General features: G+C 43.5%; 1 protein-coding gene across 1 annotated transcript in view; it reads right to left on the bottom strand.

Moving 5' to 3' along the window:
- LOC111265629 (uncharacterized) overlaps window positions 1-14,532 on the bottom strand; it is a 45,336-nt gene extending 30,804 nt beyond the window's left edge. Inside the window, exon 1 of the mRNA XM_022842469.2 lies at window positions 14,430-14,532. The gene's annotated coding sequence lies outside the window, so the exon portion shown is untranslated. The remainder of the gene's footprint in view (window positions 1-14,429) is intronic.
- Between the last annotated feature and the right edge of the window lie 216 nt (window positions 14,533-14,748).

Here is a 14,748-nt window from a genome sequence, read left to right as displayed (position 1 = left end):
CAACGCTAGCTGCTTTGTTTGTCTTCGTTGGGACAAACGACACGTTTTTTTCTTTATTTCTTTAATATCAGCATAGAAATCGATATTGGCGATTCAGCATATGTACACGAAAACTTATACAATACAACGATAGCTCTTTCAGCCCTGCAAATATTAGCGTTCAGCTGACTGAAGTTGAAACTAAAGGCCGCAGTTCACTAGCGATTGCAGCATAAAAGGCTGAGCCAGGCAAGACGTCCAGTTTCTGCAAGTTGTCCCAAGGGACCGGAGAGGTGGCAGCAGTGGTTATAGGCTCGCAGAATTGAGTTCTTCAGTTCGACATGCCGAGGAATCTAACAAGCAACGTCACCTTCGGCGCAGATAATAGCGGTCATCGTCGGCCGCAGGACTCCTTTCGTCTCAACACTCAGTTACAGCGGCTGGCCATTCTCGCCATGTCTTACCGCCAGCTTCCAGCAACTTTCCCTGACCGCAATTTCGCTACACTGGTTAAAATATAGGCTGCATGCAAAGGATCCATTGGCTACGGGGTACGCGTTGTTCGACACTAAGTAGACGTTGTCGCTGTCGTAATATTTAAAAACGAAACGATCGACGGCTGGCAGCTGTAAGCCAACATAAGCTCTCACGTAAACGCCAAACATCCCTTGGTTGTATGTAGCAACAGTTTTACAGCTGGCCGTTGCCAGGGAGAAGCTAATGCAATGCAGGTGATGCGTATCTTCAGGGTCAGGCCGCGCTGGCAGACGATGGGGTAGACGCTTTGCCCTACTGGCAGGACGACAGACAAATGTCGTCCTAGCAAAAAGATACAGATTGAACCGAATGATCAAGCCAATGGACAAAATGGTGCACAATGCTAGTGACGAAGATGGAACAGCAGTCGAAATAGTAAAGAAAGAGCTATGAAAGGCAAGCGCTTTGGATACAGGCAGTGTAGCCAATACGGCTCTGTCAGAGGCACAATCATGTTGGGTTTGGGTTGCATTTAATAGGGCTGCGGCTTAGGCTTATTGCTCAATTGGACAATCCGAGTTAACATTTCTTAACGGTAATCCCACTACAATTCAGCATTGTGGCGGCTACGAAAGCGGATACATACTGACACATATCGCTTACGCGACTGTATGTGAATTTATCAAAGGACTTATTTAGTTCTGCCGTTTCAAAATGCTGCCGTTACTTTAAATGAACCCGACCCAAGTAGATAGCAGACGATATACTGCAACAGGCTACTGCCACAGATGCACAGCACGGAAAACAAGGATAGTTTTACTTCGAAAAGTGTCACCAGTTGAAACTGTTCAAAGTTCAAACTACCCAAATTTTTTTCGAAGCCAGCTAAAGCCTCCACTCACGAACGTAACGCACCTTGTCAAATAGTAAATGGAATTGGAATAGACAACGGAATGTAAATAGTTAGTAAAAAAAATCGCTATGCAAACGGCCGTTTTAAGTTCACCATTTCCTTTTTAAGTTAAGGAATTGATTTACTTTCAAAATGCTAAAAACGCGCCATTTTTGCATTGATATTTGCATCGTAAGCAAAGCAAATGAACAATTCATCAGCAATTTATGGTCTTTGACGGTTTGAAAGAACTAGATTATGAATATGGGTGTCAGTTACGCAGCGGCTCCTGTACCCAAAACTATCAACGGTCCTGGGTCTCGACAAGCACTTAACGCCGAATAGTACCAGCAATTTATTTGTATGTTATTGTTGCATGCTAATATTTCATGTAGAACTCTGCTCGTGAGAGATGGTAGCAAAAAACAGTTCGAATGTTAGACCTCCTATAAGAAATCCCAAGAACTAGGTTTGTGCTGAATGCAACCTATGACTTTTTTTCGTCTGGACAAAATAATTGAAAATTTGAACAAGTGACAGTTTCGGGAACGATGGAGTTCCGTGCTGATGATAAGCTCCGATGGCAGACCGACGTCCGCTCGCTCATTCCGCAGACACACATACATGCAATAATAACAAGGCCAATTTGTCGGTCGTTTGACTGTACTGACCCAACACAATTCAGGTTATCACTATACAATAGGGGCTATCGATCGCGTCAAAGAAACTGGGTTAACTAGACCCGATTGGCATCTTAGAGGGACAAGGACAATCATGCTAGAATGGCGCAGCTGAAGTATTGTATGTTTTGATATTGCAAAAATCACTTAATGGTAAGAGAAATTTACTAAAAAAATTAAACTATGTAAGTTGGAGCAGAAAACTATACTTATGCGCGCGATTTGCTTTTGATTATTGGTGCACATAGACCGTATTTAAATATGTGGCCCAAGTTTTTTCCCCACATTACCGATCTGAGGCAGTTTCGCATCACTGCCCAATAAGTTGTTTCTGAGATAAACCCAGAAGGTCAAAACTACGCATTTCAATACAAGTGTTACTGTCCCTAGAAAACCGTAAATTTCGATAGCTCGAAAACCTTCAAAAGACCACTCACTCTTAAGCCAGTTTGCAGGTAAGCCGTATTATGATACGGAGTATTTGTCTGTTGGTGGAAGATTAAAAAATGCTTGGAATTGGTATGACAATATTGTTCCGATACAACTGTTTCAGGCTGAAGCAGTACGCGAAGAAGCACAGAGATAAGGTCCACAATGAAACGATCGACGTAAATTGAAGGCTACGCTATGAAAATATATATGTTCGCCAATAACTCAAGTGGCAAACACATATTGAAAGAGCGAGAAACAGCGCCCACAAGTTTTACCCACGTCAACAATAACGGCAACGACAACCGTCTTACTAATCGTAAAGGCTCTTGTAAAAATCGACTAATAAACCAGAAAAGGTGAATACCATTACTGAAAACGGTTTGAATAGACGGCAGCGGAAAGTAAGCGGATACGCAAAGAAGATCGTGTAATACTAAGTTTTACACGAATAAAGGGTGGCGTCCACTGAAGTCATGTACTAGTACTAACGCCGTCGTACGAAGTAGCTTCTGCTGCGTCCATCTTTCTTAGCAGCTGAAGTCCTTGGGAAGTGCTACCACTACAACTGCGTTACCAACCGCCCTTCATCGAAACAAACAGTTTCATACGTGCAACAAAACGCTTTATTTGCTCATGTCCCCAGCAGCAAAAACATCAACTCAAGAATTGAGTAACAACAACAGTACGACATGGCACCTCGTGGACGCGTCGACTGCCACGATTGGCATCCGCTTCGAGTTAGGTACGCATTATTACTTAAATTAGCCCATACCGCTCCCCCTACCCGATCCTCAGCATTCCCAATAAACGGAAACGGGCGCTATTTCATAGGTGACATATGCCAGCAAACAACGTTATCAGTGGAAAAAAGTTGCAGCCTCGACCGCGCCACTGGTAACTGACAGCATGAGCTGACACCAGGACCCGACAAGCCTTGCCAACATAATGATGTTCCGTTACTAACCATTAGCAGTTGGTTATTTTTATAGCTATGAGACGGTTCGGCCACCGTTGGAATTGCTGCAATGGCCGTTATAATATTTAACGCCCAGTAGTGGTAGCATGCGGCGGCCGTAGTGACAGAAGGTCTCGGCGTTAGAGAATATGATTATCGATATCGGTGCGGCGGCCATCATCAACAAAGGTATGCCAACGGAGAACGTTTTCGATGCCTATAGACTTGGCCTTCGTCAACAAGCATTAATGAGCTGATGAGATTATGAGCGTGTCTAATAAAAACTAAACAGCTATACATTGTAAATCGTCTGCGTCGGATGTCGTTTAAGGATATAAATAGCTTGATTCGATGAGCGTCTATAGATATATATAAACAATATTAATTTTACGACTACGCTTTATATTACTACTGTCGCTGATCCGTCTGACTTTTTTCCTACAAGCAATACATGCTTGCTTCTTATTCTCGCATTTATTTTGCATTTAATGGACGATTTTTTGGGCCATATTTTCACCACAGTATACCGCTATCCCTTCTATGGAAGACTGTGTGCCACAACAAAATGCCATCGCCTTGCATAGCAGAGGGGTCGATGCAATTGTCCCGTGGCGTCTTCAGTCCTAGAGAAAATCCGATGACAAAATCCGTCCAGGTACGTGCGTCACACAACGACTGAGGCGTCAAATTGGGCGCCGGGTCTCCTCTGAATTTGTTGTCGTTTCGACTCGAGATTCTAGCTATGTAACCCGCTCGCGTATAGATTACTCAATTTGTTCAGCAGCTACTGTCGTAGATCGAGACGACACGGCGTAATCTCGGTTGCCGCGCTTCGTAGCGGGAATTTAAAGCAATTCTTCTAATGCATTCGGCTTGATACTGCCAGTTGCTATACTTCCTTCATAGCGGGCTCGGCCTGTTATTTCTCCTGTATTATTAGTTCGTATTCAAATGTCTGTCTTTCGATGTCTCTGTACAGAGCGTAGCTCATCAGAGAGGCTTCAGGCAATCGGTAGAAATACAAATTTCAGCATGGACAACTGCGCCGTTCCGGTACAGCATGATATATAATGTCAGCTGCAGTTGCTTCTTGACTTCATCTCAGCGTACTTCTGAAAGAAGAGTTCGTCAGCTGGCCAAAGATAGTAACTTCAGCTTGAATTCCCGAGAACTGTAATATGATTATTATGATTAGTATTATGGTTATTACTATGTACTAAAGTGATGACATCGCCCTGATCTCTGAACATTGTCCAAAGTGGTCTGTTGCACCATAGCGCATTTCTACATGAGTAAATATCCAACTATTCTTATTAGATCGGTGCCAAACGCCAGACGTTGTCTGTTTTGTCGCTCTACTGCTATATGAATTCTCTTCATACATATGAAATATACCCGGTATGTAATAAAGGCAACGGTAATTATTTTTCTTACGAAATAAAAATACAGAATTTCTGTCTCATTCCCTTCAGGCGTGCTTGAGGCAGCTCAGACGGATGTTGAAAACAGTCGTCACCCTACGGAGAAAACGTTTTAGCGCCGCGGTGGTCTAAGTGTGATCGTAGTATCCGTTTCTGTCTATATTTCGTTCCCCAGTCGTTGACTCCGTTCGATGGCGTACGTAAACAGCATGATAGCAAAATGAAGAACGAAAGTCTCCCGTACTGCAGTCGCTGCATAAATTGCTGCCTACCTACTTAATAACGAAAATAGACGAAGCGGTTAAGATAAACATACCGATCCCTTTCCCATATGATAGGCGCCCTATAGAAGCTCGTATGGGGGTCATAGTGGTATCAGGACGAAACAGCGGTGCCTCTGGCAGAACTATCGGATAGTTTTCTAACGTGGAAGACTGAACACAGCGGCTACCGTAACGTTAACCACGCTGACATGCAGCTCCCGCTTTAACCGATGTGTTCGAAGTGAAAAAAGGACATAACGTATGAATGTACTAAAATATATTGAGTGTTGGCCGTCGTTCTATGGTTCACAGCCAGCGGTACCGCTCTACGACTACGCCTGCTACTGAAGATAGTGGTCGTTTACAGAAAATCATATTCTAGGCGGTATTGCTGACGGTGGGGTTATTCGCCAACGCGGCATCTGGTCCGTCGATCGATCGTGTCTCGAGGTTCTTCTTGCGTCAAGGTACGATCGCGATGCCGCTGCATATTGCATCGGTCCTATGTCCTATGCGACTTTTCTGCTGTACACGTGCATATGTATTGGCAGTAGCAAGGCAGCCATGAGAGCGTGTCATTCGTTTAAATTTCGCTACGTTTGTACTTTGAGTCTGAGAATAAAGGATGGAGAGAGAGAAGTCGATAGATGACCAGAATGTGGACAAAAGCCCACGTTTTGTTCTGGCAAATGAAGCCAGCTATAATGCATCTAGGTATATTTCGATACTTGCTCCGTTACTTGTTTTTCTATTACTCTTGCGGCCTACTGGCAATAAGCGACAGCCCGAACGCCTGCTTTGACTGAACTCTTGCGAGGTGCAGAAAAGAAGAAACTATGTTACACAAAAAAATCTATTGTTGTTTATTCACCCGGACATGTCCTACTACTATTATTATACACAGTTCGTAAATCAAATGTAAAGTGAAATGTCATTATCGGCACCAGGTCCATTTGTAGATGTACTCAAAATCCACATAGCGAGGATCGACTCTGCAAAAATTGTTTCCACTCTTACCATCAGCTCGTCATTTCAGCAAAAAGGCTGATGAGCGACTGAAGCAGCTACGAGCTCCAGCCGGCAACAACAACAACAACAACAATCATAACAACAAGAGCCATAGAAAAAGAATAGTACGAAAATCTGCGCTAAATGATGATAGGGGAACTCGTTGAATCAGAACGGCGAACCCCGCAAGTGTTTTATGTCGGTCTGCTTCCCGCTTAGCCAGCCAGCCAGCCAGCCAGCAGCTGGGACTTGAAAAAAGCTAGACCCAGCTAAACAAACGTGGCGTAGTGGCCTGTGCTCCCGCTTGATAATCGCGTTACGGAATCTTCCATAACTTTAGATTTATTCAAGTGAAACGGGTAGCGTCGGTCGTTGCTACTGCGACTGGTGATACTAGTAATGGTGGCTGTAGTTTTCGTTCAATATATTTAAAATAAACCACTTCTAACAGGAGTAAATCTAGCAATTATTAAAATATGTTTAACCAATATGGAAAACTGCTATGGATACCTCATATATTGGGCCATTTCTCACTTAGCTGGCTTGTACGCTATTTGTATTGCTTGAAGGCATCAAGTGCATGACAAGTGACTCAATGCTGAAGTCGAAGAAAAAAAAAACCAAATAAAATTAGTAGGTACTTTTACTATTTCGGCAGCGGAAATGCGGCGTAACAATAATCAGAGACGGCGTCAAAAGCCAAACACTGCTTGTGTGGGCCGGCACTTAAGCAATTGCTTGCTATACAATTGTTACGAAGGCAGCCGCTGCTGACGCGCTCGTCGTAGCGATACTGAATTAGACGAGAAAAATTGGCTGGCCAAACGATTACTACTTGTCTGCGTCGTGACGTCCTTATTCGAGGCCTGACTTGACAAATGGTGTGGCCACCGTCTCTAACGGCAGCGGCTACGTTACAGGCGGAATGAATAAACGTAATAGTGTAGTACGAGTACGGATACTAATTATCAGAACAGACATTTATCATCATGATTTTACTCGTAATCGTTGAGGAGGGCAAAACGGTCGCGCTTCAAACAGGTCAAAATAGTAATGATTCTGCTGTGATTAACAGAGGGCCAGAGCGACAACCAAACAATAAATCTTCACGATGGACCAAATCGTATTTCGTCGTTGTGACCACATTCATTTACGTTGCAACTGTATTAGGTCTGCCATTACTTCTAGGTTTCAGATCAAGCGTCTAACAGCACTACAACTTTTTTAGAATAAACATACAAATGATGTATGGCATGTTAACTTGCTGTCCATGCTCAGCCTAACTGGCTTTAAATAGGAACGTTTGCTTACCTAATCAGGCACAAATGGCCTGTAGATCATTTCCGAACGTAGTAATAGACGAGATTTTACTTACGACTTACAATTGACCTAGAAACGTGGAAAGAAAACATCTTCCTTCCGTATCATCATTATTCTTTATTATTATAAGTCAATGAAGTAAAAAAACGGTTTATGGCGATTTTTTATCCATAGGTTTCATTAGATTTGCCCATTGTAACAGCCAATAGTAAGAGGCTGAAAAGTAATTTTTATGCTTGCTTGAAAATAGTTGTTTAACTTACAGATTCAAGATATAGATTTTGCCGTGAACACGACCTCATTCGAATTCACGTTTCGTGACTTCGTTTTAATCCTCAGTTCTCTTCCATAAATGATCCAATATATAGTTTCGTTGTTTTGACGATAAACAGACTATCTCACTTGGACTATTCTGCGTCAGACGAATTGTAAATCAAGGTATATTCTCAATATTCCAATTACCCTGTACGATACATTTAAGAAGAAGGCTCAAGATACAAGAAATGAACGAAATGTTATACAAAAGAAATATAATAAATATTATTATACTTATTTCCTTGTGTCTTTTGGAAAATAAATGGTCAGGGTTGATCTGCTACCATGACGGAAATCTGAACCGACCACAAACAAAAATCCCCTTAAAATTATTGATCAGAACTGTCAATATATCAAACACAAATCGAATACAAACATGTCCTTGTAGCAGATAGTTTCATTGAGGTGTGCAACTCGCGATCTACTGTACAACGTATCGCGTGTACACGCACCTCAGAACATCTGACTAAATTAAATCCTATCGCTATTTCTACGATTAATACTAAACGAACCAGCCAATGAAATGAGAAAAGTATACAATGATTCCCCATTGGGTACTTATGCGGTCGGTTATATGTATAACGCTTAACGTGACAGGGATCGTCAAAAATGGAGTAGATATTAGAAAAAAAAAAAAAAAAAAGAAACTTGAGTTCGGGTCGAAGCAACGGTAGAGATGGCATACATCGGAAATGCGCAAGTTAACAGTAGCTTCTGCCTAAGGTTTTGCTCGGACGTTAATAGGTCCTGTGCTAACTTCTTTGGCCAAAATTCAATTCTTCCTAGCAGCATTATAAATCCTTGCATAACTAATACAGTCTTCGTCTGAAGCAGTGATTAACTGGTGAAACGTTCACTATACTGTCACGGCGTAGCGGTAGCACGTTCGTCTAGCGATTTAAGAGAAACGCTAGGTTTAAAACGGGGCGTAAACGAGTTTCGTTTCGTGCAAAAAAAAAGGACCCGGCGCCTTGAAACGACGCTCAACGTGACAATTCAGAACATTTTTTAGTATTGGCAGCGCTATAGAATATTATAATTGGTCATAAAGTGATGGTGGAACATCAATGTTCGCAAGCGAGCGATTCGATGTATGAACGGCTGTTTCTTGGTTGCAATTTCGGACGTAGTGGCGCAGCAGTGACAACGACAGGGGCAATAATAGCATTAAACATGTTTACAAAGCTGTGATTAGCCCCGAGCTTTGCTACGTAGCTAGCTGCTCATAGCATATTCATATATGTATAGGGCGCTCCAGCCAGCCGGTCTGTAAGCGGTAGGTCAACGAGTCGTCGGGCGTTGAAGCAGGGCAAAAGACACACAGACACTGAAGCAACGGCCGGTTAGCTGGGTCAAGTCGTTGGCGTGCTTCGGCGAACGTTACGTTCATGTAGTACCGCACCGTGTGGCAACATCGTCGAAGTCCGCTAGAACACTATACTAATACAATCAAAGTCTGGAGTAGCGGTGGTCGACTGTTTAACATAGTGGCAAGCGCGGCCGGCATCGGCAGCTGGACTGACGCCTACGACCACCACTACGGCTATCGTCACCACAACTGCTGCTGCAACAACAATGATGCCTGGAGCTAGTGGCATCATGTAGCACTATGGATAGGGGTGACAGCGCCAGCTGCGGTGTCAGACATCTGCAGCTGTTGTTAGCATCAGCCGGCGGCAATGACATAGGACGACCCATTCGGACCCAACGGATGACACATCGCTGAATGGCCAAACAGACAAACTAACTGAACATTGCAATGACAGTAATCACGAAATCAGAGAAGGAAGTGTAAGAAATAAGGAGACAGATGTCGCTAGTATTGCTGTTAGTGTTGCTGTTGTTATCGGTAGGTACTTGTTGCTTTCGGTCTCGTGTTTGACGGCAACGTCTTGCCGAAGTTTCTGTGCTTGCTGTGCTTTCTGCGGACAGAAAGTTAGCCTTATCGATCGGCCATTCGTGCTGCAGCAACCGGCACTAACTATCAGCCCGAACTGATCGAACAGGACCGCGGCTACACGGTAAGGCCAACGGGATGAAACAACATAATGGTGAAAGATAATCTATAATCGCTCACAGTTCTCATTGATAATCGACCAATAGTCCAGAATGAAGAAGCTTACTGAATGAAAAAGCAGGAACGATTTTATATCCGACAATAAAATAATTAATTCAAATTTATGGGCGTGCAGGACACGATCGGTAGCAGCATGTTAGACGGTTACAGACTGACCATTCCGTTCAGCGCGCATCTCCACGAAGTCTCGCAGTTCATCCATTTTTCTTTCTTGCTTAACGCTAACTTAGTAAACAAGCTGAGGAAAAGGAGGGCCAATAAGAGCAACTCGTGTCTTCCTAATATATGGTTTATGCGTCGCTTGATAATTTGCGCAGCCCGTCTATAGCCGGCGGATGCATGCTTGTATCTATATATAGTACCGCATCGATAGTCATCTGTTACCTGACCTAGACACAAGACGAACGCATTATGTGCAAATTACAATGGCGCTGTCTTCTGCATCTTCATGCGCCAACGTCCCGCTGTTAACGCGGAACTAAAAAAAAGCTTAAGTATATTTCCTTACGTCTCTAAGTGTTTTTTTTTTCGGTTCATCTTTCTCACGCAGCTGGTTATACCCGTATGCTGTTTATATGAGTATTTAGGCCACAATTTATCCCATCACACGGGAAGTTGCCATAGTGAGCGAGCTTGGATAAGCGCCAGCTGACATTTACAACCGGTACATCTCTCTACGCTTTTACCGGCTCATACAAACTGACAGTACAGTATAATAAGCTCGACCTGATGATGAACAGATACATAGAAAGTTCTATCGGTAAAAAAACAGAGTTATTGTTATTAACTAGTCTAATAACAATAGTGGTCCGAAATAACGCACCGTTATCAATGTCCTGTTGATGTTTGATGATTAGACTATTGTGAAATGTTATTTATCAAGATATCTGCTAACGTCAGCTAGTAATTTCGCCGAGTAACCAAATTTATCTATTGGAAAGTAACGACAGGTGAAGCTGGACGAACGCGATCCGCAAAGCATATATATGTGCTTTTGCTTTTAGGTATTTGTTCAGCGTTGTACACGCTAACCGATCTAGGAATTTTGTTGTCGTACGCCTCCGAAAGGTACGTTCTAAAATTATATACAAAACAGTCTCGTCCATTCAATAACCTTCCATATTCCTGTGATAGATATATGTGTACGTGGTGCCTTATTTAGCTAAATCATTATCTCCCAATTGAAGCTATCTAACCTGCGATGTACAACGCGCGCTATGTGTGCAGCTTTTCTTCTTTTCCTTGCGTTGTCACGCACTATCATGATCTTGATACTTGAAACAATTTAGTGGGATACAACTAGTTGCTGTAGCTTCGCTGTGTTATTCTGTTTGTTTATGCCCCTTTTCCTCAGTAGAATGGGGGCCAAGAACAGCGACATGGTTTTTCATGGAATCATACAAAAAAAACATTTCGCCAAACATCAGCTGTTTCGCTATCGGGTGATACTATTTTCGTTCGAAGAGAAACATTGACCTTTGCTGACATAGCTGTTAACCAGCGATATGCGTGACTTATCCCTTATCTCTACGGAAAAATGATCTTGTATATATTCATGCATTTTTCGGTGACATATTTCCAGGTGGAAAAAGCAGGTATAATAAATCACAGGCCAGAAATTATTTCACGGTGGTCCGACAGGGTGTACCCGTATCAGGAATCGACCCATGTATGTATTACGCAACGACGAAATGGTGAATTAGCCTTATAAACAATAGGCAATCGTTCCTGAGCAAGCGCAAAAAAGATTTATCGCATATCTTCGTAATAGCTAAATATCAGTGGACGAGACAAAAACAACAGCGGATCAAGAGTTTGACTGTCTGTTTAGTTAATAATCATGATGACCCAATTGTCATTGCTAAGTTTTTTTTTCGAAACGCTTTGCACGAATGACCACAAATTGTGATCGCTCTTGCTATTGAGGGCATCACTAGGCGGGGGCATACTACGCCAAGCCACGTTATGATATCTCGGCTAGCCGAACTATATAAGGCACATATAGAGAAATATCGCAGATTGCATTTATTCACCCAATAGTGAAAAGGTATCTCGTTTTTTTTTTGGCGAGCTGAAGATACTGATTTCGATTATGTCCTGCGGCGATATTTGTTCGTATGAACAGCCGGCGGTGGCAGGACTAGTTAGTGCGCTTGCTTATGGCTAGCGTCTTTCATCTTGACCTCAAGGACACACCTGACTCGAGTCTATTCAATGGCCTAGAATGAAACTGATGCTTGTACCTAGCGGTTCCTTTCCAGCATCCTAATCCGTATTTGTTGTTCTGCCAAAAGTGTGCGGTACGCATAATGTCATCAGTTGCTTTTCGTAATTAGCAGCACAGCTTACGCACGATGTTGGTGTGATTACCGGCGAGTACAGATCGGAGTGAAAGCTTTTCAACTATTTTCCACTGTAAATCAGGCGTATCATCGTCCAGTATGTCACTAGCGGTAAGACCCAACGCCAGTTGTGCTAATGGCAGATCGTTTCGGATGCTCGGAAAAGGTGTTTTCGCTGCAGCTTCGGCTAGCTTCCATTGTTTTTGCTATTGCTTGACGACTCAGCGTCCGGCATCAGACATTAAGAAACTGCTTGACGAAACCTATTTAACCTTTAGACCAGCACTGGCCAGTACCTGTTCTATTTTCTAACGACGTTTTCATATAATTTACGCATCTTATATAGAGATATCGTATAAAATATGCATGATTGTCAAATCATAGACGATAGTAGCTGATTGGAATCCAGCGTTAACCCCGGAAGACAAGCTATATTCTTCTAGTTCCATTCAGCTCTTCAGTAAGACAGCTTCGTTCCTGGGTTCGGCCGTTCGCTCGTTTGCTTCATTTCTTCCAGATCCGTCGGTTCGTCACCAACTAAACAGCGAATCTACGGAGGAGCTGGTACATCGATTGCAGTTGATGCTGTTCGCTGGGCTGTAGGAGGCTATCCGCAACTCGTTCTGAAATTTTCTTCTACCAGTTTACTCAACAGATAGATAACCATCTCACAATAGTCTTCTTCATATTGTTGTATGAGAAGATGGCGGTAACTATAACAGCAACGGTTTCGCTCTCGCCACCGATGTCGACTTGATTCGACTGCCATTTCGGCCGCTGTTCTGTTCTGATCTGCCTGCTCGGTTTCGCTGATGGCCCAGTGGTACACTTCTACCACCGTACTATAATGACAAAAACAGCCCGTCCGCCTTGTCGTTCGCAGAGCGGATGTCGTTACAACAACTGTATTTTTTTCTTTTGCCTAACTGATTTAAATCAGCCAAAACAAACAAAGTCATATTAACAACAGCAGCAGCAGCAGCAGCAGCATCACGCAGATCGAGGCAGACGGAAATTTCTAGCCATCAACAACAATTGAGTATGTAATTCGTAGTTAGTGTAGATTTTGGCTGGGTCTATGTACGATCTGACTCTGATCATACACGTAGAAGTCATATTAACTACTATAAATCGAATTAAATAGTCTGGAGCCATACGTGTGTATTGTGCTTAATATATGCTAGCCGGAGAGTAACTGAAACGAGCGAGAGAGAGCGACAGTTCCTGCCGGCAAAAAGTAGGAAATCTGATATTGCTAATATGGCGGCAGCAGCATGACGAGCGAAACACGTTACGTTAGCGGCTCCGGCCGTCCGCCAACCCCGGAAGACAGCGACGATTTTAGTCGTCTTCGGTTAGTCTTCTTTGGTCGCCAATGAAAGTTGGGGGGGGGGGGGGTGAGGAGGCCGGGACGGTCGACTGCAGCAACGGCGTCTGGAAACGAACAGCCAAACTGTGGTTGTGCAACTACAACCACCCGTAGAACTATGACCGACTGCCGTAGAAACACCGACGGCGACGGCGACGGCCGCTATTACGCATACAAGAGGTAGTCACTGTATAGCGTCCAGCAGGATGTACGGCATCGCCGCTGTCTGCAATGGCCCCGTGTCGTCGCAATGGCGCACGCATTGATAATGATAGCATCGACTAATGGTGCGGTGAAGTCCCGTTAAGCGTGCTGAGTGAGAAATAGCTTTCATCAGCATAGCACGACAGGTATGGCCATTATCACGTCTAGTCTCTGTGATCTACGCTCTGTGCCATATAGTCCGTAGTGCTCGGAACAAAACATAGCGCGCCGCCAAATACGACCGATGGTGGCGCTGCACGTCAAGCAAGCCGATTAAATTGTCCCCGCTTAGCTAGCAATTTTAACAGTTGTTCCAACAAACATCAGCTGGTGCGGCTGAGCCCAATATCAGCTGATGAAGTAATGTCGAAGATTGAGAGTGAATGTATCGGCTCGTCTACTTTTACGTTTCTTAAGCTGATCGTTACGACTAAGTGTCGTGTCATACAATTCTCAGGTGTGATGAGGAACGCATACGACCTAACCAATCGCATTCGCTAGTTCCTTAGAGTTTTTTTTTTTTTATTAAGATAGCGGCTAAAAGTGATCGTGGATAAAGGTGAGGGCACATTGTCAGCCAGCTGCGGTACTGACGTGCATCTGGCCGTCACTTTTACAGGCAGATGGATGTGCGCCACACATGTTATCATCTAATTCTATCATTAGCAGCTTAGTCTAGTCTTACCGGAACTTACCGCTGACGTGCGTCACCACGAGCCCGTTGTCCTGTTCCGAAGAAATTACAGATAGATATAGGTACACTCTTCAATGGCACATCCGTGCGTCGGAATCCGACCCTGTGTCAGATATCACTGAAGTCACACAGGTAGAGTATGGGTGTGTGTGTGTGTGTGTGTATATATACATATATATATCTATATATATATGTATATAGTAGGTCCCGTCGTATTTCCTTTTGTACAAGCAAGCTTCTGTTTACACTAAAAGTACCGCTGTACACGCACAAATGCACACGCGCTGGCCAATGTTCCACGGTAACCTTAGTATGATGAG

This window comes from Varroa jacobsoni, unplaced genomic scaffold (assembly GCF_002532875.2).
Source record: "Varroa jacobsoni isolate VJ856 unplaced genomic scaffold, vjacob_1.0 scaffold_993, whole genome shotgun sequence".
In the NCBI taxonomy this organism is placed as follows: domain Eukaryota; kingdom Metazoa; phylum Arthropoda; class Arachnida; order Mesostigmata; family Varroidae; genus Varroa; species Varroa jacobsoni.
The sequence above is the reverse complement of the archived record's forward strand: the minus strand, read 5'-3'. Positions and strand labels throughout refer to the sequence as shown.